General features: G+C 41.6%; 1 protein-coding gene across 3 annotated transcripts in view; it reads left to right on the forward strand.

The window, feature by feature from the left end:
- Positions 1–2499: 2499 nt before the first annotated feature.
- The window catches only part of SEMA3D (semaphorin 3D), a 135580-nt gene continuing 113091 nt past the window's right edge, over positions 2500–24988 (forward strand). Inside the window, exon 1 of one of the 3 annotated variants that reach the window (XM_085083312.1) lies at positions 2500–2618. The gene's annotated coding sequence lies outside the window, so the exon portion shown is untranslated. The other 2 variants (XM_085083319.1, XM_085083305.1) reach the window with 2 other exon arrangements.

Here is a 24988-nt window from a genome sequence, read left to right on the forward strand (position 1 = left end):
TCTCCTGCAGTCTTTACTAAAGGACTGTCTATTTACCATGACAATTTATCTCACATGAAAATAGTTTTGCCTGAAATATGCCAGTTTGGCATTACAGTGTCTGGACACTGTTCAGACTTATGAGCAAGCACAAAAGGAAAGGAATGGAAAGTAACAAAAATAGCTGACCTCTCTTTCTCGCTTTAGTTATTTGTGGAAGATCTACTTGGTCATTTAATTCATGCTTGTATTATTGCCCGATGAGAAAACAAAAATGCATATATCTGATGTTCAACTTCTGCTCTTTCATGAGCCACTCAGCTTTACAGTAAATTTGAACAGTTGCTCTGGGCACCAAGTGTGGAATTTGGCCTTAGGGAAGCCTCAAATTAGGCACTAGAAAAAAAAAAAAAAGAGAGAAAAACCCTTAACTTTTCATATTCATGTTTAAAATGACCTATTGAATACTTCTTCCATCTGATAGCCAGTGCCTTTTTTTTTGCATGAAAAATAATGGCATCATCTCCACCATTATTATAATCATCACATCTTCAAAACATGGGAAGGAACATTTATCTTCCCATGAAAACTTGAGACAATTTCTGTAAATTTGGCAGAAATTCCTGTTTTGGGGGGCATTTCCAACACCCCTTTAAGAGCAAAGGCAGTCCTGCCCAAAAAGGTCACTCAAAGAGGTGGCATCAATGCAGATGCTGAAAAAGGTAAAATTCCTTCTTGACGTCTCCCAGTACAGATGTACTTATCTGCTCTGGGAATTTCTGAACACTGGTTTAAAATACAATGCCAAGGAATGCATCAAGCGATCATTTACAATGATACTGTGCAGACAGTGAATGCCTGCTCAGCCTGTGTCCATGGCATGACCTCGTGTAACCTTGCCTGAGAGCCTTCGAAGCGAGGAACACAAAAGCGCAGAGAAATGTCACTTTATCAGCTTTCCTTTAGCCAACAGCCACAAGAGGGCGGATTTTTTCCTGCTTTCTTCACTCCATGAAGAACTTAACTATTTCACAAATTCGGTTTTATGACCCTTGAAATACAAATCCTCTGTTTTTTCCACACACGCACACACAGTGTTGTCATGATTTGCAAGAAGAAAAGTAGCTGCTGAAATAAAGCCATTTCCAAACCCTGTATTTTCTTCCTCCCCCCCCCACATTTCACAGAGCCTGTAGAGTCGTTCCACAAATGAGTAAAGGAGATATCCATGCTGATTTCTTTTTCAGAGGAGTATGAGACATCTTCAGAACATGAAACAAACAACTTTCCAGCACATTTTCTTTTTATCAGTATTCATGTACCTCAACCCCCTATTCGGTAGTTCTAATAAATGCTTAAAAAAAACCCACAAGGATTTTTCTTCTCTCAACCTGCTCATTTTCTATTTATTGACCTTCTTCAGTTGCAAAATGTGGTTACCAGCAGAATACCTGTGATCTTCAGTGAGTGAGAACAAGGTAAAGTGCAAGAACTATTCTACAGAAATTCAAAACACAAGCTGGGCTCAAATCTGCATCATACTCATCACAATGACATTAAATTAAGCAGTGCAATCCGAGATTAAAGCAATGGAAAGTTTTATCAGTGATAATGAAATTAATGTAGAAATTCAAGTGTAAAATCTCCTTTCATTTTTTGCAGGCCTTAAACAGCAGTTAACAATCAACCTGTCTCCAAATTCCTGCCTTTGTCTTGTGGGGATGTAAAATACATGTAGAGAAGTGCAGTCTGTATTTGTGTGTGTAGAATTTATACAAACGATGTCAGTTTGGTGCCGTAGTAACAAACTGCTTAAGAAACTTAGGTTAAAAAGGTATAAAAGTTGACTTTTGGTGAATTAAAAAAACTCCTGTTATTTAGTTTCTGTCCTGTATAATCAGACCACCCATCTGACTTCAGTGTGAATGGTAGGTGAGGATGGAGTTCTGCTGAGGTGAGTTACACGGTGGAAACTCCAATATATTTCTCTGGACTTCTTTGGTTCTGCTGTTATTTCACGGCAGCAACAGTCGGAGTCTGTTCCACAGCTGAGCTGCCAGCTGAAGGCTTTCAATCTGAGCCCTTCACTGAGGGAAACCCAGCTTTTGAAAGAGCCCCTGTGTGTTGTGTGGAAGTGAGTGATACTGCCTGTGCCATGTGTGCAGTGGCTCTCAGCCTGTGGGCAGCGAGGCTCTTCCTCGGGCAGCCGCAGGAGGAAATATGTTGGAGAGAATGGTTTGCTGTGGGAGTGGGCTGGTCCAGGAGAGAAATTCTCTCTTAGGAAGTGGTCTGCAGCATGCGAAAGCCGGAGAACCACCAGTGTAGCACATTCCGGGGGCAAAACAAATAAATGCAAAGGCAGATGTGTGCCTGGCAGCTAGAGTTCTGAACTCGGGCAAACTCTTAAACGCGCACCAGCCCCGAGTTCCGGGCCACTTGTCAGGGAGTGTGGCGAGCTGGCTTGTTTTTCTCACTGCCAGTCTCCAAGCCAGTGTCCTGCAGTTCAGTCCCAGCGGGAATGTGTCACGGAACACCGCGAGGGGAGCCGAGGCTGCTGTGGCCGCAAGGGTGAGGAGCAGCAGCCGCGCACGGCGATCGCAGCGCTCGGTCGGGATGCTCCCGGCTGTGTGAGCTCGCAGGTGTGCGACCTGGCCGTGCAGGAGCGGCTGTGAGCCACGGAACGCACATGGGCTCAGGGTGCCACGCTGGGCACTCACACAGCCGGGCTGCTGTCCGCACTCCGACACTCGTGAGGCGCGGCGGGGAGCGGTGGGTGTGAGCCTGCGGCGGTGACAAACACCCGGACACACAGGCGCACTCTCAGGCGGCAGCCCATTTGCTGGAGGGGTGTGCATGTGCGTGCGAGGGAGTGGAAAGGGGTGGCGGGATGGAGGGAGGGCGGCCGAGGGAAAGTCTGACACTCGGCGCAGAAGGAGCGAGACCCTCAGCCGCCGCCGGGGAGGAGCCGCCGCGCTCGCACCGCCTCAGCCAGCCCGGCCCGGCCCGGCCCGGCCCCGCAGCGCTCCGGCCGCTCTCGGCCCCCGGCAGGTACCGGCCGGCCCCGCGCCTCCGCGGCGCTGGGGCACTTTCCGCCGCCGCGGAGAAGGGGTGGAGGGCGGTGTGGGAAAGTGCTTGGGGTGCGCTGTGCCGGTGCCGGAGCCCGCGCTCGCCCTGCCCCGGGCTGCCCCGGCGGGAGCGCAGCGCTGTCGGCACCTGGCGGCTTCGGGCCACCTGCCCGCTGTCAGCGGGGACATGGGGCTGCCTTGGGAAAACCCCGGCAGGGCTCTGCCAGAGCTGGGTTTGGGCGTGAAGGGAGAGAGGGAGGCAGTTCTGGGGAGCGGCGACTAAAGGCTGTGAGATGGGAGAGGAGTTGGTGGCTCAGCCCGGCACCCCGCGCCTGCTTGTGCTCCGCAGAGGGCTCCGGGCGCTCCAGAGGCAGCAGGGTATGATCAGCCCGTGCTCATCAGCAGAACTGTTGCTTGCTGGAGCGTTTGCGGAATTCCTTCTTTTCCACAGCGCATCGCCAGGAGCGCTGAGCGTGTCCATCCCCGGCAGCGCAGAGCACCTGGCTGGCTCGGGGTGCTCGCTGAAAGGAGATCATTCCTGCTCACAGATCCACCTCTGCTGTACTTTGTGAGGGAACTCCGGGGTGGGAAAGCTCCTTGTTTTTCAGCGAATATCGCAAAATGAAAGTTGTTGCTTGCAGAAGGGAAACATTCCTGAGCGCGTTAGGTAATCGGTGACTGTGCTACAGAAGCACAGAGCAGCCACCTATGTTTGCTCAGAAAGAGCTTCACTTTGGTTTGAATTGGGATAACTTGTCCAAGAATAATAGAGATAAATGGGACCAGTAGCTGAAAAAGCAGCAGCTCACACTGTGTCTGTGTCTCTGACAGGGCAAGAAGATGCAGGCAAGAACTTGAGCAAGAATTGCAGCATGTCACTTTCTCTCTCTCTTGCAAATCTGGAGGAGAAGTAAAGAGACTTGATTTACCATTTGAAGGTGTTTAATGCTAATGGCACATCACTTCAATACTGCTTTTCAAGTCCTCATTAGTATCATTGATGTGATTTTTCATCTGTGCCTTTTAATTAGTTTATTTCGGTTATAATGGGCTTGATCTAGAAAAGCACATCATCTCCTGCAAAGTGTGTAAGGGCCAAGGTCTTCTGTGACAGTTGGGTATCTAAATAGCTTTCTAAAAAGGAATTGGAATATTTTAATCCATAATTGTAACCCTACTGTGAAACAGACATGTCCAAATTCTGCAGGTGCCACACCCCTTTTTCTTAATATTTCCAAGACAAGTCCTGCTCTGAGGTCTCATAAATTGAAGCATTTTCGCCTTGATCAGGCTGAACAGCTTGGCTTCACATTCAGTTGAACTTTATTTTGGCTTAGACATCCAGACTAGCCTGAGATCCAGAAACTAAATTTGCTTTCCCTCTTCTTACAACTGGATCGATCCAGCAGGGATTCTCAGGGTGTGGGCAACAGAACAGGCTCCCATTAGGTGCAGTGCTGAAGCTCTGAGAGTTGTGCTCTAGAATCCAAGATGTGTGAATCCAAGTCTCCTGCAGTCAGTATGTGGGCTCTGCCCAAGGAGTGCTTTAACCAGAAATGGAAATAGCAGCTCCATCAGTCTCTGCCATGTCTCAAAATACAATAATTACTTCTGTTACAAGAGCTGGTAGGTGCTTTCAGGACAACAATCGCAAAGGAGGAGAGCCTTTCAGTAGTACTGAGTAAGGTGACTAATACCAGACGTAATTTCGAATTGTGTTCCTGCCCTCAGCCTTGTCTTGGTGAGTAGCTACTGCCAGATCCCCACAGGACTAATACCTCTTTTGGACACCTCTCCCAGGCACTGGCCTCTGCCTGCTTCTCTCCTCCAGCTGCAGGTTGTGCCATCAGCCAACCTTCCAAAACACTGTAATTGCCCTGATCTTAGTCTACTTCCCAATGTTTTTTTTTTTTTTTTTCTGAGAGGTGATGTTTTCATTGCAGATGCAACTATGTTCATTATGCAAATTATGCTTAATCCTGGACATTCTGCTGGGATTTTGCAATTGAATTAAACGAAACAAGGCCCTAGGGGGGGAAAAGTTTTAATTAAGCTAGAATGTTGAGTGGAAATAGATGTTGTTCATTGGGAAAGAGCCCTTTAAAATGTTTGAGGATACTGCATCTTTATTACTCAGAGATTAAGTAATAATAATTAAGCAACTAACCATGTAAACAGCAAGGTATTGAAAAGCAGAGGATGAAACACTCCCAACAACACCTGTCCTTATTTTGATCCTAGCAGAAGTGATATGCTCAGCCTCTCTTCCATGTCACAAAACAAGGGAGCAAATGTCCCACACAGTCAGGATCTTTACAGTTTAGCTGGCAAAAAGCCATAATTGTTGGAGTCACCCTGTGAGCCTGCTGTTAGCTCAGGGTGGCCAAAATAATGATGTCCTTCTAGATTCCATTTTAATCCCTGTTTTGCTTTTGCTCTCATTCTCTTTGCTGCTAAAACTCCAGCAGCTGTAATCTCAGATGTCTCCTCACTGTGTTCCACTGCCATGTAGCCACACCGGTCACCTGTGGATCCAGAGAGGCTGATTCATCAGCTGGGAATCAGCTGAATTCCCAGCACATGCCAGGATTTCTTTGGCTAAAACCCCTGGTGCTGGAATTGGCCACGGAGCCACCTCTGTACTCTTTGAGGTTTCCTACACGAGGGAATCCTTCGGGGCTGGTTAAGCAGGCTTTCCCACCACGCTCTCCTGGCAAGGCAGCCTGCGGGATTGCCGCAGCTATATTTGGCCCTTTGTCTTTTTAACCCCTGGAAAAAGCCAAAGGTGTGTGCTGAATGTCATTAAATCAGCTAGACACGGGGAACGTGTGATGTGTTTGTTTTCCTTGCTTTCTGGATTTCCTCCAACTGCAAACAAGCAACAGAGAAGCTCATAGTAAAGCCATGTGCATGAGACGTGAAGTGTAGTGGCTGTATGTATGTGTGAATGAAATTCTGCTCCATGGGTGTGCTATTTTAAACTTTTTTATAGTGCTGCACCTCTGTTGCACTTCTTAACACAGTTTCTCCCTGCCCCAACATTTCTGTCTGGGTTTTATATATTTTATAAACTAAGCATTGCCAGTGAGTCATTATTTAAATAATCCCTGTATAAATCTGTAGTCCTTTTATCTTCTCCTTTATATCCCTGTGTATTCAGAAAGGCCCCTCTCTGGTATTGTTGAGTTTTTTCCACGTCCTAGAGACATGCTGCAAGAACATGCACGTGTTATTTGCCAGTGGATGATAGAAAAAAAAAGCAAAAAGCAAAAAAGCACAGCCTTTCTATTCTACTCTCTCCAGCTTAGATGGAGCCAACGTCACATGGAGGGGATCCAGGATGAGTCAGGAAGCAGCACTGTGGTCCAAAATTCCACTTTGCGTTACAGCTGGGAGGCAGCATTTAGCATCACGTGGATTTATTTTCTTTTAACGCGAACTGCTAAATAATTTATGGACGTCACATAACCTAATGGACAGAACAGATAACAGTAAGCCAGGAAGAACCTGGGTATCCATCTGGGTTGAATCATTGACTCAATTGACTATCAGTGTGATGGGTGTGGTAGTTTAAGCTTGGGATATTATATTGGCCTTAACTAAAAGTCACTGCACTTCCCCCAGCGTAACTGGAAAATGTGATTAATGTTCAGAGCTCTGCTGGTTACCTGACAGTTCACCTAATAGCTCCCCTGGTCAGACTAAGCACAGGACATTAGAGGCATTTATTTTCAGACTTAATTTTCAGGACAAATCCTAAAGGGCTCTGAATACATATGTTTAAAGACAAATTCGTGCTTCAGGGCTTATATGTGCATGGAGACCTGTAACTCGTGAGGACTTTCTGCAGTGCATGAATTTCACACTGTGTGTATTACTCAGCTTTCAGTAACACTTATCCTTTTTTGTACATCTTTGCATATTTTTCTTCCTGTGCTACTATAAACAGAAGAGTTGTGTGAGCTTTTTCTTATAATGTGGTCAGTTTAAAAGCAAAATAAATAACCATAATTAAACTGTTTCCAATTTAGTTGGTCAGGGAATCAGGAGACTTGCAGGAAGCAGATGTCATGCAGCAGAGGAGAGGCTAAAACCTCTGTAACATCCAAACATACTCCAGTGACGCGCTGGGTTGTTGTTGCTTTCCTATTTTTTTTCTCCAAGGGGGTGGGCAGAAGAGAAGTTACCAATTTTCCTGGAACATCCCCTTCCAAAATTCCTGAAGACACTGCAGCACCAAGTCTGATCTCATCTTGTGTCAGCATAACTCAGGGCTAAATGCACTGGGAACAGAAAGCCTAGGATTAACTAAAATTACACAAAACTAAGGCTGTCATGAAGTGAAAGACTTGGGCCTGTTCTCAGTCTATTTGTACTTAGTGACTTCAAGAGACTTAAGCACATGTTTAAAGATAGGCTGCTGTGTAAAATGCTCTCTTGAAAGAGTTGCGTTCCTAAAATCTAAGCCTAGAGTGAGATCAAGCCTTTTAAAAGTTAAATGCAGTCCTGAGGGCTGATGTGGTCAAATATTCCAGCTTAATCTTGGCTAGAATTTTAAGATTTTTAACAGCTAGATCTAGTGGTATGTGCCTACCTAGCTTGTTATATTCCCCTGGTATTTATCAATGACACACTCCATATAATTGTGGTTACTTTTTGTCTGTCTGAAATCCTTTTTTGGTTTTGCAAGCGAGAGATTGCAAAGAGGGAGTATGTAAAAAATTCTTTCTTAACCAAAAGCAAAAAGTTGATTTTTTTTTCCCTTCCACAATGAAGAATTGAAACAATGTCTGTTGCTCTCATGCTTAATGTCAGAATCTGCTAAAAAGCAGTAAGAAGAAATATGATGAATTTTTCATATGGAACTTATTCCCTGTAATTTTATAATGCATATGTGTGAGGTTTTATGAAGGCTTATACTAAAAGGCTTTAGAACAGTGTAATAAAGGAAAAATGCCCATAACACCCTTGGGTGTCTAGGGAGCTCCACTTTGAGAGAGGGAAATAAAATAAAGGGTAAAATGACAAGTAGTAATAGGCTGTTGCAAATGCAGCTCCTTTGCTCCAAGATTTACAGTAAGAACCAGCTCTAACTGTAAAGTTCTCTGCACTACCATAATCTGTAGCTTTGCAGAATCTAACATTCCCATTTGGAGTCTCTGACTTGTGAAAGAAAGGTTCCACCTGCATATAAATTACCTTCATAAAAATCCTTTGCTTAATTTCATGTCTTATTTCCTTTTTTCAAACAGGTGCTTGAAAACCTTTATTAAGAACATAGATAAATCTTCAAACCTACTGTATGTTCTACTAACTCAGATATGTTATATCTGAGAAGATCCATTGTTGTTCAACAGAAACACAGAGAAGACACTGGAACAAATTTATCACTTATGTTTATATAGTGATTAGTTCAAGCAGTGGACCTTTTCTCATTCAAGGTTTTTACTAATTTGTTAGTTATATTAGGAGGGGCCAGTTAGTGACGGTGCACTCAAACACTGACACACAAGATGGTGATGGACATCAGCAGTTTATTATCCCCTGGTACACCTTTTTATACTCTTTCTTCACATACATAACAGGTATTCCTTATTACATTACAGTTAGTTAGTAAACTATCCACAGGTACCTTTTCTAATTAGTCCTACATGTCCTCATTCTCTGCTTCATTCTCTAACAAAGTTGTCTACTTTGTTGTTTAGGGGTACAGCTGTAGCTTATTTAGGTTTAGGCTGCCTGCAGCCTTTTCCTATCTTACCACATGTCAGAAATCATAGAATCATCATATAATCATAAAACAGTTTGGGTTGGAAGGGACCTTGAAGGTCATCAAGTTCCAACGCCCCTGCCATGGGACTCATTTGGGATCCTCAGCTGTGAGCTCTCCTAGCAGATAGATAAGAGTAGGGTCAGTAAGTCTGTCCATGACTACTATGTAGGGTCAGTCTTTTCCTATTGCCGATATTTAAAATAAAAACTAAACTGTAAAAGAGATCTCTAGCACATGTTTCAGTGGCTCAGGTGCTGAGGTGACCTGCAAGGGCAATGTGCCAGGTGTGCCTCTGAGCAGTGTTTGGGAGTGTGGCTTTCTCAGCTGCCTCAGTTCCACTTTTTTCCGAGTGCTCTGTTGTCAGAGGCCAAGCAGAAAGAGACTGTGGCTTGGCATAGTTGCTGCACCATCTTCCAGGGATAAGATTTGTTTTACTGCACCTGCCCAAATTAATATTTTGGTATCAGTGTTTGTATATTCTACTTGATACCGAGCCACACCATGGAACTAATCATAAAGACACCAATCCTGCCTGTTCCTGAAGGAGTGAGCTGACCTGGGACTGCTGGATAAAAGCTGTTGGGAGAGGTGGATCTTCTCCTTCCCGTCTGTGGGAGAACTGAGCACTCACAGCTCTGTTCTGTGTGCACCCCAGGTGCTGTGGGCAGGTTTGGCCACATGTAAAGCCTGGTAACAGCAGAAGAAGGGTTTTATCCTGGTCTTTAAGGCTGAACTTGGCTGACTGAAGAGTCAGTTAATATCGTAAATCTCTGCTATTAATCTGATTTTTTGTCTAAAACTATTTTAATAGGGAAGGATGCTTTACATAACTTACTGCCTGAATCATTGTGGTCAGTTGGTCTGATGTCTTATACAATCTGTAATCTTGTCAGAAGTGAGGTTTTCTGAGACCTGATGAAATCTAAGGTGTTTATTTTAAGACTCAATTTATTATTTTGCAAATTTAACTCTGAGCTTTAAAGGCTTTAAGGAAAAGCTGGCTTGATGTAATTTTTGGAATGTCAGCCCCACCTAACTGAGGAAAAAGTAAGAGAATTGATGCATCTAAGGGAGTTACTAACATCATTCAGACCTAAGGGTCTTTTAGGTGCACTTTGCAGGAAAAAAAAAGGTGCATTTAAGTGTGTTGCTCTGTGCTGTCTTTTTAAGGTGAGTGTCCTGGTCAATACCATTTGCAGTGTACAGGTTTGTTCTGGAGTTACAATTCAGTGTTTTAAAGTCCTCTAGTGACATCTACAAAACCCAGATATATTTCATCTCATAAAGCTGCCTTAGCTTGGAAAAAAAGTCAAAAATGGATTTATGGCAAAGAAATTACTTCCCCAGTGTAACACCCCAACAAGCTGTGCAACTTTCAGTGAAGTTAAGGGAGTTTTCTCATGGAAAGATTTTCTGTCCTTAGATAAAATCATTAAAAACTGCTTAGGCTGAAGATTGATTAAACTCGCGAAATGGAATTTATTCGAAGCAGGCAAATGGTGGGCTGATTTTCTTAAGGTATCTGTCTGCAAATTCACCTATCTGTGATTTGGTTTTTAGTTTTGTTTTTTTTCTTTTTCTTGCCCTAAAGGGCTTTTTACTTCCAAGTACAGATAAATTACTATGCTGTCCTCAGGAGCCTGAAGCTCCTGTGTCCTTTGCTTCCTGTGACTTTGCTACAGCTCATTGCTTTCCTAAATGGCAACATGAGCACCATTATGAAACTCATAACACAGACAGTTATCTCCTCAATGGTACTTAAAATCAAATCTTTCCTACTTGGTGAAAGATGAGTTGCTGTGCTTTGGCTCTTAAAGTGACGGAATGATAGAAGAATTGGGTTTTTTCTCAGTGTGTTGTTGTTTTACATTGACGTGTAAGGTTGAAGAATGAATACTGAGGCACAATACACTGCTGAAAGCTCCAGTGCCAATTTCTGTCACTTCTCACAGCCTGACAGAAAAGCAGAAGGTATGTGCAGCAAACAGTGAAGGGAGTTTGTCTCTCTTAATCCTAAACATCTGCTTTCAAAGCAAGAATAAAAAAAAAAAGATGAATGCAATTGTATTCAGTTTAACAGCCAAGGTGAGATTCTGCGTGGTTTACCCTTGTTTTTTCTATTTTGCTGGGTCTGTGCTACTGCCAGAATTTCCTGTGGCACAAGGGCTTGGTCTCTCCTAACAGGAATTGACCATCCTCACCTTGCTGCAGCAGCTCTCCAGGTGGTTTCAAGACACAGGACAAGCTGCTCCTGCTTCCAAACTCCCCTCTGAAATTTCACCTCCTTCATACAGTTAAACTCTATCTTGTGTTTTTGTAAAAGCTTCAGGCATAGTTTTCCTGTATCCTGTCAATTCCCAGAAATGGTCCTGACATGATGAAAATCTCTCACTCCCCAGGGGTGCTCTACTCTAGCAATCTTACATGTGGGGTGTTAAACTGTTAAAGGAAGAGAATTCAGACAGATTTTAGGTCTTGTGCCAGGTTGCACAACAATGGTAGAAATGCCTTTGTGATAACATTGATATCACAGGCACAGCTGTTCTGCAGTTGGTCAGTGATGAAATATGGATAGTCATTTTCTTAGTGAAGACAGGCTTTATTTCTATTTTTATCCTGGGTTACCAGCATTATTTATGGGTAATAAAATCTGCTCTAGTAAATGGTATTAAAAAAAAAAAAAGGTACTTTCCATCCTTTCTATTCTTTCCTTCCTTCCTTTCCCTACAAACAAGGTAAATGCCACAGAAGTGCTGTGAGAAAAGCATTTGGGAATGTGTGTGTATTCATTGTGTTTTGTTTTCCATGCAGGAATTCAACATGACACAATGGAAAGTGTGATTTGACATCTCCAAGATAAACTATTAGACTATCTATAAAGTGCTGCACTCATCTTTATAAGAGAAATAGTCTGTAAGGCAGAATAACTGGGACACAGTGGTTTTGATAACAAGCAGCATTGTTATCTTTGGTGCAAGCATCAGCACAGATTACAGTGGTCTGTTGTGGTGGCCCTGGGGGAATCTCACAGGGCCTTGCAGTAGGCAGTGTTCGATTTGTTTTCATTCTTTTCTCAGCAAAATACTGGTTTGATGCATGGAAAGCATGACCCTGTTAAATTGTGCTGACTCTCTTCATTCTGCTTTGGGCCACGTGGGAGAAGAGGTGTGAGCACAAGCAGTTAGAAAAGTTGAAATGGTGCTGATGGAGGATGGAGAAATTAATGATTGACAATGAGGAAACAGTTTGTTCTGAAGAGCCACCAAGATTCTGTGGGCCTTATGTTCAGGATTCAGGATCCTCAGGCAGAGTCTCCTGTGTTTCTCCTAGAATCACAGAATTTTCCAACTTGTTTTATTAGGTCTCACCGGTGGGATCTGGTCTGAGCTGCCAGTATAGGATATTAGGGAAATCTTCCTGGGCTTAGCCTGTGTGTGATACCATCAGAAAGAAAACCCAGCTATGCTGTGGAGGCTGCAGCAATTGTTCAGAGCTCTTTTTGGACATGCTGAAGTTGAAGATGTGACCTCAGTCCCATGGGTGTCTTTGCTTGTGTGGCTGTCATTTCCACCTCCTGCTTCTCTGTTAGGCTGGGATAAAGTCCCAAAATAGGCATTTGAGTTTTTGGCAGTGTTTGCTGCCTAAGCACTTACTCTTCATTCCCTTACAGAGATATGGTGGTGTGTGGGATCCTCTGGTGTGTGTAAAACTGAAGTAACTTGTTCCTCTTGTGGTTTGCAAGACACAGGTTGGAAACCCTGACAGAGAACCAACATATTTCCTTGTTCACAAGCTGGGTGATTGGGCAGAATTTTCTCATATTGGTGTAGGAGTTTTAACTTTTTGTTTCAGAAGACGGACAAGGCAATACCATGCAGAGGATGTTGTAGAATCTTGTTTTCTTTATATCCCCAGAAATTGAATCCTATTTTGAAAATAATAGCTAGTCTATAAACAAGCCACTGGATTCCATATAAGGATAACTGTGTAAGGTTTTGGTGGTCTAGTTAATACAGGAGATGATCAAATATCCCTCTATTAATCTGAAGTCTGGCAAACCTATTACTTTAAAATTAAAATTTTAATTATTTAAATTATTTAAATATTTTTCTTGAAAAATGCATGATACTTTACCTGTGTGCTTCCCACAAGCTCTCTATACTCTGTGCTTATGGTTTCTGAAAATAAAATATGGATAGGCTTTGGTGCTAATTCGAGGTTGATATAGGATTGTTTTGATTAATTAGGGATCAACCAGCTATCTTAGAAGTGAAGAACTGCACTTGTGTAGTACTAGAAATAGTGTTTTCATCTTGTCATTTGTTTGAATAGTATGGGGCTCACACATCTCTCCCTACAGAAACTTGCTTTTCTGTTTCACTTTAGTGAGATAACTAAAAAAAAAATCTTCCCAGATGAGAACAATTTATTTTATAAATTGACCCATATTGCCACCCAGGTGCAAGTTCCAGGCAAGTCAGAGGACATGGTCAGCATTCAGCAGTTCTCCCCAAGATTATTCTAAGGAGCACATATCACCCAGTGCTGAAACCTGCTCTGGACTGATAAGGTTTGTCTGCATGTGGGAGTCAGCTGCTGTTCAACTGGAATAACAGTGTGCAGAGTGGTATCTTCCTCACACTGACTCTGCATGGCCTGTCTCAGGGTGTCTGCCCTGAGGCTGTTCTAATTAAGTTATTTCCTAATTAAAAAGTCTTTTAATGCACACTCCTGTGTGATGTGATTGCAGAGCAGCCAGTGTGCTGCTAATTCACGTCTTCCTGTGTCTGGACTCTCATGTTGACATGCCCTAAATATTTAAATTTTAAGAGGTTGGTCAATTACTTCTCTAAGTGCAGGAAACACAATGTCAATGCACTGTGCTGTGGTGCAGAATGTTCAGATGCTGCATACCAGAGTAAAAACTCTGATGTAGTATTTTCACTGATTTTAGTGCAAGATCCAAATTTGTGCTGGTGTTGATGTTTTTAGTTATATCACAGTCACACCTAAAAAATCCTGGAATTTTGGCCTCATTGAGCTCTTACTGCTAAGTTAAGATCTAAGGATAACTTAGAGAAGACCAATAAAAGTGAGAAGGGAGGCTTGGAGTCAGATTTGATTTACAAGGAAGAATGAAAGGCATTGAGTGTGCATAGCTTGTTAGAGTTTGACAAAGAAGACATGACTGTAAATACTTCAAAAGTTTTATTCGAAAAAAGCAGAGGATTTGGTTGATGTTAAGGACATTCCAAAGGTTAGGACAGCAGTTCAGGAGACCCGGGGTTAATTCCATGACATATGTCCTTAGGCAAGTCATTTCTGCTTAGATCCTTGCAAATTCCTAAGGGCACCCAACTGCCACTTCTTTGTCTACATCACTGAGTATTTGTCAGCTGACTGAAAAACACCTAATTTAGACAATTAACTTGCTAAATGCCTTTTCAGGTCTAGAACTTAGGCTCTACCTGCCTCAGCTATACATGTCTGTAAATGAGAAAAAATTACCATTTGTCATAGAAAGAGTGGGAGAATTAGAGGTTTGGAAAATATGATTATTCAGATATTGTAACAATGCAAGTATAGTAAGTAGAAAACTAATTAAGATGGGATTTATTTCACTTGTGTGAAGTGTAAGGTGGTCACTTAATCTTCCTCTGTTTTCTGTACTGGGGTGAGGTGCTCCCAAGAGCAATGCAGTATCTGAGGCAGGGGATGAATCCACCCTGGCAGTGCCTGTCTTCACCCTCTCTGGAGGGAGCCAAGGCAATGCCTGAATTTTAGATGGTTGAAATTAGGCAAGATGAATGTTATCTTAAGAGTAAAATGATCAAATAAAATCAACTCAGCTTGATTTTAAGGGGGAAAAGTATCTTTATTGAATGTGTTTGCCGAAATGGTCTTTTAAAAGAATAAGAGAAACCACCTCAAAGAACTTGTGTTTTCTTTATGTTATTTCTTGTCAAATGTTCAGAGAGTCTTTTATTAAAATCTAACTACATGATAGGGCTCCCACTTCTCCTGTCTCCTTGAAGCAGTCCTTACATACACTGTTGACATCCCAAAAAGTGCTCCTGTGAGGTGTATTACTAAGGAATGTTGTATCAGGTACAACTTACATGTCCCACTTTACCTACACATGAAAATCCAGACCTTAATAACTACATGGGAGCTGAGCTTTTTTGGCCACCTGCTCCTGATGTCTCTTGCTTTCATAAAACAGCCTAAGTAGCTGGAAATACTGTATTAGCTCTAAGTGGGAGCTGTCTCCTTGAAAAAGACTGATCCTCAGAGGAAATGCAGTTATGGACATTGTGAATTTAAAGAAAATATGGAAAAATTAAAGTTACTCAGGGAAGAGTTACAAAAATTTTGAGAGCTATGGGTGCCCCTGAAGCTCCATGTGTAAAGCAGTGCTGGGGGTCTGAGGGAAAGTTTAGCAATACAGATCCACGAGGAAGACCAGGATGACCTATCTGGGATCTCTGCTGACCCATGCAGTGGCACAAGTTCTCACTTCAAAGAAAGAGGAGCTTAATTAGTTTATCCTGTTGTTGGTGTGATTCAGTGTCAGAGTCCTTCCCCCCTTGTACTATTACAGTCATTACCTGCAGTCACTTTGTGAGTGGTTTGCTCTTTTTGATTTGCATTCCTGAAAGAAGAGGGCTGCTTTCAGGCCTTGTCCCTCTTGTTTTGATAGCTCCCACCTCCAGCCTCTCCAGAGCTCACCTTCACACAGCTGGAGCCTGACTTCCCTCACAAATGCTTGTCACTTCCCTTCTTTACTGGCTCTGCAAGGAAGGGGAGAATCCCTTTGCTATTCAGCCCTTGTCTTCTGGCTCATCTGGTGATGAAGATTTGTGATGTGTGAGCAATCAGTCACTTCAGGGATGGGGACCTGGTGTCTGAGAGCCTGTGAATTTCCAGTATGATACTGAACTAGACTTACGCTTGAGAATGTCTAAAATACACTGAATTCAGAAGTGTTTGGCAGGAATTTGTGTTTATTGGTTTTACTTGACCTTGCAGACCCAACACTATTGCTTTGGAAATCAGAGCTAAATAGTCCTAAGAACTTAGAGGGGGATTTAGGGTCTGCACAGAAGACCTAAACACAGTGGGGATTTTATCTGTGTGTAAAGCAGTCCTGACTCTGATCAGGATGTGAAATAAGTACTCCCTAATTTAAGACATGTATTTAGGTCACAAGGCTATTAGTTTAAAAGCCCATCTTCAACCAAAGTGAGACTTAGTGAGTTAGGTGGGAGATGCACCCTTTGCTGGTTCCCCAGAGAGCCTGCAACTAAGACTTCTGTTCCTGAACAGCATAAGGGCTCTTGGCTGTTCCTGCTTCAGAAACTCAGATACAAATACTCTACACTGCCCATGTGTAAGGGAATAAAGACAGGGATTATGTGAATTGCACTGAGATCAGCTGCCTTCTGGGCTCCTTTAACACCCCAAAGTCCTAATCCTCTCATGGGTCACTCTGAACCTGTGATTTCGCATCACTCACTTTGTGCCCTAATTCAGTGGGCAGGGAAAAATGTTTTTCTAGTGCCCAGAGCTTCAGACATGCATAGGACAACTCTGTGCATGAGTGTTTGTCCACAGGTCACTGCAGGTTGTAAAACATGATCCTGAGGACAGAGAGAAAACAGACCACAGTGACAGGAACTGTACATTGCCTGCATAGTGCCAAGTAGCTGTTGTGCTCTGCCTGTTACTCTTATTAACAACTGTCGCACATTTTCCTCCCTCTGACTGTTTTCCCCATCTGGTCTCGTTCATTTTGTATTTAGACTACAAGCTGCAAGGAGGAGAGGCTTTTGCATCCTCCTTTGTAGTATGTGCAGCACTATGGGGTCCTGCCCTGACTGGGGCCTCTAGGCACTGTCCCAGTATAAATAGTACATAAAAATAGGTCAGCAGTGTAACATCGATCAAGAAAACCATACAGAGACTTAACAGTGCTTTAATTGAATTGCTCTACTGTCTACCATAGGGCTCCTGCACTAACTTGCTGTAGTTTACTGAATTAAATGATCATACAAAGCCTTGTATCCATGGTCAGAGTGCAGGGAGCTTGAGGGAAAGCTGTATTTGCTAAAATCAGGAAGTGTGCCAAAGATGATCCAAAAGTATGTGGAAGAATGCATCTTCTGTGATGTTCAGGATTTTATAATTCTTATTTTGGATGCTTTCCAAGATTAATAGCAAAAAAGCAACCAAAAGTTTAGAAGTGAAACAATCAGACAAAATTTCAGCTGCAGCAGTAACTGCAATAGCCTGGGCATTTGCAGAAGTTTCTTCTCTCTTGACACAGCACTAAATGGTCATGTTGCACCAGGCAGGATTACATTAAGTAAAACAACTTAACTAAGAGATACAGACAGCTTTTGAGGTGTACAAGTGCAATACACAACAAAAAAAAAGTATTATTATCACCTGCGCTACTAAAGTTCATCTGTGCTTAGAGCCTCACTAGACTACTTGCTGTGTACAAAGAGCATGAGTTGAAAATGATGAAAGAAATCAGCAAGTATGTTAGAGACCAAAGATATACCTCAGAAATGAGGTGTTGCTGTTCTCATTCAGCTTGGAGTCCTGAAGGTGCAGTGATTTGCTCTAGCACAGTTGTAGATAATAGTTCCTTGCAGTCAGTTTGATGGGATTGCTGAGGGGAGTTTGGAAGGTAGAAAGGGACAAGTCCATAGCCACTGAGGATACATTACTTCTTAGAGTAAAGCATTGGACCTGTAGCACCATTTCTGAGATACTTTTCAAGAGAAATTGAGAGCATTTTCAAACTGTTGATCCACTTCGATTAAAAAAAAAAAAATCTGTATAAGTCCTTTTCTGTTTAAAGCATCCCTGGAGGCACAAGTGCCAAGAACTGTGCAAGTGAGATTCCTAATTCTTTATCAGACAAACTGGTGACTCCTGATTTCAGTTTCTTCATGCTAAACAAAATATTTCTGTTCTGCAGAAGACTTTATAAATACATGTAGGGAGAATGAATCTTTGGTTTCCACAGACCCAAATGAATCCAAGAAAGAGAAATGTTTTCTTTCATTGCTCTGAGGAGGAGTTAGGCAAATTGCAAGCAGCAAGAGAAGATGTAAGCAGTTGTGCAGTCTCCATTCATATTGTTCACACTCACACATTGGGAAAAGAATTCCCAATTCATGAATGGGCTCGGAATTAGAAGAGAAACATCCCCAAGGCTTCTGGAATCTAAAAGAGAAAAGAAGCTGCAGAAGCTCAGCTCTTACAAATTGTTAAAAAAACCCCAACAGCTGGATGGCAGAAGGGCTGTTCTTTGACATAAAATACTTCCTGAAACTCTTTCTTCCAAGATCCATGCTGATTATTTTTGTTGTAATTTGTCTTTCACATGAATTGATTTAATAAAAAAAAAAATCAGGCATCTCATCTGAATATGATAAGAGGATGCCAGTAATAAATTTTGCTAGTTTCTTAACTGAGATCAACTATTAATTCCTTCTTCTGAACATGTGGTGGAGGAGAACGAGAGACTTATCTTTCTTTGTCTGTAACCCTGCCATCTTTAAAGATTATTTCCCATTTCCACTCTCATTTCATCATAAGCCCTCTGTCCTCAGTCCTGCAGATCCATTTCCAGCAAGCACAGCAGCACTGAATGTCAGGTGTTTATAATAAATCAGCTAGCACTGACTGCAGCTGAGATGGACTCCATGAATGGGTCCTCTGGCAGAAGGGAAGAGGTGGTGACATGTGGCATGAGGGCTGTGACAAGCACTGGAGACCAGTAGTGTCCCTGTCACAGTGCTTTCTGTGGCTTTTATCCCCTGTCTTTTGAGGTTGGTATTTTGTGGGAGGTGAACTGAGTACATCTGTCAAGAAGTTGGAGAACTTCTGCTCTACAAGCAGCTGCACCTTGTAGGAGGAACCTTGTGTGCACTGTAGTGGATATCAGCTTTTTGCTGTTTCTTTCCAGTTTTGTCAAAGCTTTTTTGAAAACAGCTTCAGTGATCATAAAAGAACAGCTGATATTTTAGCACAGCACTGCCTTAGAAAAAAACAAACCAGACTTAAATTTCAAAAGAGTTCACCTGTAATTCATCTGTCACACACTAATTACACACCTGTAATTTATCTATCACAGGCTAATAAAATCTAGAATTCCCTTCATTTTTTGATTTCTACCTGATGGCCCTTTTAGCCTGATTCTGATGTGTATTCACGCTGTTGGAATATTTTGCAGGGTTTTGCCACGTCTTACATTTTCCACAGGAATTACACAATGAAAGGCGTTATTTTTTAAGTGCCAAAACTTGTTGGGATGTTTTGCTGGCTCTGTCACTGGCCGATGGCTTTAGCGGCACATTTCCCTTGTGGGTGCTGGGACTGAGAAGCTGCTCACAGGGGAGACAGATGGGTCACATCTGTATTTGCAAGTTAAACAAGGTCAGAAGACTGTGCTGGCCTGCACTGGGCTGTGATGTTTGTTAGCGTGTTCACTGGACTGGTTTTTGCTCTTGTCAAGTAGCACATTTCCAAACTGCCTGACTGTAAGCTGGGGGGATGTGAGAGCTCCCAGGAGACACTGAGGATGAGACCACTCGGTTCTGAAGGGAATGACTGTTTAGCTGTATGGACAGAAGCTGTGCCAGGCTGCTTTGTCTCACAGTCTGCAAATAGTGTCTGGCACATTTTATTTATTGCTCCAAACTTAGACTTGGGGTCTGGAAGCTCAAGTCCGAGCAGCTCTTGGGGTGACTGTACCATATTCCTATAATTACACAGACTTTTCCTCCACCCATCTTCTGTTTGTTTGGTCTTCCTAGATGTAAGCTCATCAGGGAAGGTACAGATACTTGCTTTGTATTTGTAGAGTATTTAGTACCATGTGGTCCTGACCTGCACAGATTTCAGTTCAAATAAAGGCAGTTGAATCTGCTTTTGGTGTTTGCTTTCAGCCTGCAAAGTTTTCCCTGGCTATAATGTACTGTTAAGGAAGGAACAAAGGATAGCCTCTTAAGAACTGTAAAACCTGCCTCACTTCAGTCCTGGCTATTTAATTTTGTAGGCTTATGTCAGACCCTTAAGGTTAAAAATGTTTCTTTTCTTGTCTTGGCTTGAACAGCAAATGGAATGTTTCAAAGGAAAAAAAATGAGTCCATACGAGGCAGGCCAGAGTGATGCAGCCTTGCCTGTTTTTCTTGATCTGAAATACTGTATTAGCTGGAGCACAAAATGGTTTGGCCACCTCAGTTTCCATCCCATTTTTGGATGGAAAGTTGTTCACCAAACAAGAGCAGAAGCAATCATTTACTCCTGAAAAGCGAGATCGTTGCTCGTTTTCTTTGCAGCATAACACATTCTTGGTTAGACTTTTCTTCATCTCTTCCTCCTCCAAGAATGCCCCCAAAGCAGCAGAATAAACAATTTTGGCTTATGAGGAACAAATCTCTGAGATGATAATGAGAAGTGGTGATTAAACTTTCTGCGTCTTACATGGTACAGACTTGAACTCTGCCGAAGGGGCTGCATGCAGCAAGGTCAGGAGTGTGATGAAGTATAAGTTTGGAAGGGGAATCTGCTGGAAAGATAGTATAACCCACTGAGTGATAAGTGCTGACAGACTGGCACCCTGGTGTTTGAAGAGCTTTTCGTTGCGGGAGAAGTATGTCTCTGATCCTGTTGTGTTATGGCCAGGCTCAGTCTGTTTTGAAAGCCTATACTTTCTTCACATGGAGACTCTGAAAGATTCAGGCCGAATGTCTTTAACAGAACCCTGAATTCTGGGCCATGGTTAAAGATAAATTTTATAAATTCGATATGGCTTTCCCAAAAGGTATTTATAACAATAATCATAAGCATATGTCAGTACATTCACTTTAATATTATATGTTTACATTAATGTTTTTCTAATACTTCACCATTAAGTAACTGTGTTTAGTGTACTAGTTCACAGAGAATAAAAGTATTAAGTTATGATTTCAAAGGAATGATAAAACAATAACACTGGGGAAGTTCAGTCATCTTAACAAATTGGGAGCATTATTCAATCTGTCCAGGCAGGCTCTTGCACGGTTCCTGTTCTTCTCTGTTTCTTTCCTGTGGGTTTAGCTTGTGAATGCTCCCACTATGGCCACACAGGGAGACAAACTGAAATATGTGAGTGAGACCCAGGGTGGGAGGCAGAAGATTAAGTGAAATGTCCTGAGACCTTGGAGGAGAAAGCTGCTCTGCTCTTTACCCAAACCTCAGTGACAGAAGTAGTATCACAGGCTAGTAAGATGGTTTGACTAATATGGGCTTTTAAAAGAACAGTTAGTGATATGTTTTCAGTTCCTTGAATCAGTTTATTTCAGCTACATTTGCAAATTTATGTATATAAAAAGAACAGAATGACAAGTTTTGTAAATGAAAAAGCTTGAGAGAAAGAAAAAATAAAGGTTTTCTTTTTTTTACATATGGTTTCTAGTCTAGGGCTGGGGCATGTTCCCCATCCCATTTCCTGTATATCCAGCACAGCAATATTCTGCCACTTTTTCAAAAGACTTTTGGTACCTGACGTGGCAATTCTGTTGTCTAGTCTAGTTCTTTGACAATCACTGCTCAGAACACTTTTATGCTATGGAAGACAAGAGGAGGCAGGGAGTGAACCCTCAAGAGTACGCAGGACTAATCAAGCCTCTTTTAACTACTTGAATACAGAGGGTATATCTGCATAGACAATTGAATAAAACTTCTTATTGTCAATAATAATAATATCACTAGACATGTAGATCTGTCAGGTTTCAGTGATTTGCAGCCATGCTCCCCTCCATTGGAAACAGTAATAAAGTGCTTTTACTATCAGCATCCCAAAAGATACCTGTCTGCACTTCCATCCCCTCACACTCTCTAATGTATATGCACCAGGCTGCATTTTTTGATCATGCAGTCATGCAAATCAGAAAGCATGTGTTCCTCCTGTTTCCTGGGTCATTCCTGCAGAAGGCAGACTGAATGAGAAAGACACCAAGAAAGGAGAAACGTGGTCCTGTTATTTTTAAATGAGCTGAGTTAAACATCAGCTTTATTTTCTGCTTCACAGTTTTACTTTAAGAGGCAGGATCACATTGTTTTCCACCACATTCATTCCATCTTCAATTTTTACAGCTTTTCAGTTCCTGGCCATGTAATCTCAATTCATTTGTGATGAAATCCCTGTTGTGCAAACTGACATTTGCTTTCATTCCTCTCAAGTGAGAATACTACTACAATAAGGACATGTACACCTAACATCACTGATACACTTTTCTGTCTTAGTAGCAGGAGGATAAGAACCTATTACTCAGTTATTGGAGGGATTCATTCCTTCACCTCCTACGGCAGCAGACCATGCTCAGACATGTCAGGGGTGTTTATGATTAAGCAAAGGGCATTATGCAGGGAGCAACTATGTGTAGATTTGGAACTGGAGAAACAAAAGAAATTGTTCTAGTAATGTTTTTGTTGGCTTTGGGAGCGTTTATTTGGTCTGGGTATAGTGAAACATATAAACAAGTGTCAGCATAGGCCTACATTTTTCCTCCCATATAGAATCTGAAACTCAAATAATGAGAAGGCACTGAGCAGCTCAGGTTGGTAGTTTCACTTCCTGGTGGTTACTGTTCCCCTCTGTTGGTTTCGTGTGTAGTTCCAAGTGAGCAGGCTGCCACCTTCTATTTTCAGGTACCTGAATTGAATGGAGGTGAGTCTGAGCCTTAGTGAGTATTTTTACACTAAATTAATTAAAGACAAATTTTACTTCCATTCAAATTATCTGAATGAATGTGCTCACTAATTGTTCTGTCAAGGGAATTTGCAACTGGAGCTAAGACAAGAAATTGAGTATTTGTGTAGTAGTGACCACAAGTGTCACTAATATTATAGGGTCATGATGGTCATGATGCTTTTCTACCTAATTAGTGCAACTTCAGTGAAATCTGTGGACACACACCAATACATGCCTTAGTGATTCCTCTCTGCATTACTCTGATACAGCCTCCAGAGACTTTTATAAATCTTTATTATAAATCACTTCTACTTTCATTAAAAACGTGTAGATATTCACAAGGAGGATAATTGCGATAATTGCTGGGAAAAGGAAGAAGAAGGAACATGAGAAGGAGTAATTAGATAACTGCCATTTGCAACTGTAAGCTTTTCTAAAGTATTGAACATCATTATTGAGGCAAAACATTTGCATTTTCATTTTATCATGTTTAGAAATTTCATGATCTCAAGAGGCTTGAAAAACTTCAAAGATACTGAACATGGGAAATATTATTACTATGGATAATAGTATTCATATCATTTTATGCATATGATCTAAGTAGACATCTGTCTTCCTAGAAAAGATAAATTAGTCTTCATTTTTAATGTCATGTGTGGGTCTTCAGAATTTATTTATCTAAATTAGATTCAGTACAAAGCTTTCATGTTTACTTCTGCAACTCATTTGCTGAGGAGAATCAGTTTACCTGATGGATACATCTCGTGTGATGACACAGCTCTGTGCCTTGCTGGAGATCCCGTTCATCTTTGTGAAAACACAGTGAGGCTGTCAGTGTGCAGTTGTTTAAAATAAGCTCCACACTTCACCGATGTGGTGGGTAAGATCATAGCTTACAGATCTACATGGGATTTTGGAAGGAATTCATAGGGATTCCTATGGGGCTTGACCTTGGTGACGGTGTTATTGACATAACTCATTTTCTTCTCTGTTGCACAACGGAAATCTAAAATGCAGCCTTATTAAATGGTCTCACTGAGTTTTACAATGTTACAACTACTCTCATTTTCTTTTTAAATTTAAATTTCATTTATTAACAAAATTTCTACTAGGCTAATTTTCTGTTGAAAGAAACGAACCAACAATCATCATGTGCTGGAGATTCTGGAATAAATTTCCTAATTTTACTTGATGAGGAGGATGAAAAGGGAAAAAGAAATGTGAGGGTAATTATCTTTTTCATTAAGACACTTCTGCTTTCACAATTGATACAAAAACTATAAAAAGCTCTATAGAAAATGGAAACTGCAATGTGGTTTTGCATTGTGACTCTTATTTTGTATCTCAGATTTTCTCAGTATTACACAGCACAAAGTTAGGCACTGTTTTAAGAACAAATTGCTGATTAGTGACACTGCTTGTGTTTTTCTATTCTTGTGATCCTGAAGAATCACTAACTGTATTATGAACATTATTTTGCAACAGACTTCCCAGGTTTGTAATTGATCACTGTTTTGCTGACTTCCTCCTTTTACACGAGGAAAAGAACCATGGTCTTGCATTTACAGAAAAAAAAAGAAAACAACAAAAAAACAAGAAAACCCAAAAGAAAAGAAAAGAAAAGAAAAATGGCATTTCAGATTATATTGGCTTAGTGTATTGAATGTGTTCCCAGAGATATGTCCGAGAATCTATCTTGTACAGTGATAGTTTATAATTAAACTTCTTGTTCCCTGGAGGGCCATAGTTTTGGCTTTCTAAGAGTGAAAATGCAATGTGATAAATATGTCTTCATTTTTTTTTACCTCACATGAATGGAACAAATGTCCAGATCTGCTTAAATCATTGCCAACATGTAATCTTCAAAAATTAGAAACCAAAACAAAACAAAAAAACCTACTGTTTGTTTATTTCAAGGAATTCTGCCAGTATTTGGAAGCAACATAAATGAAAAAACAAATGACTATTTAATTATTTTAAAGCACCAGTATTGTATTTATTGGCCTATTGTTTGTGCTAAATTGAGCTGTTTTCATGATGTTTAGTCTTCTTAATACAAAACACAAATACTCAGTTAATATCCTGAGGATTTTTAAAATAGAAGTTTCCTTGTCAGATGTCTTTCAGAACTGGCTTTGTTGTGACAGTTGTGTCAGACTGTCTTTTGTTTGAGCATTGTTCCTTAGTCAGTTCACACAGGGTAATCACCTCAGCCACTTCCAACTCTATTAAACCTATTTTGCAAAGCACAAAATGTTCCTCCCTCCCCCTCATTTTGCAGGTGCTTTTTGCAGGGATGCTCTGCAAAGTGCAGCTGAGCAGGGCTGAACAGGGCTGTCAGGTGGGTAAATCAAGACCTACAGCTTGGCTGATGGGATCACACAGTTTTTGTGGAGACACTTTAGCTCAGTGCCTCAG

The sequence above is a fragment of the Lichenostomus cassidix genome, chromosome 1Aa (assembly GCF_008360975.1).
Source record: "Lichenostomus cassidix isolate B80296 chromosome 1Aa, HeHo_3.0, whole genome shotgun sequence".
Lineage (NCBI taxonomy): Eukaryota > Metazoa > Chordata > Aves > Passeriformes > Meliphagidae > Lichenostomus > Lichenostomus cassidix.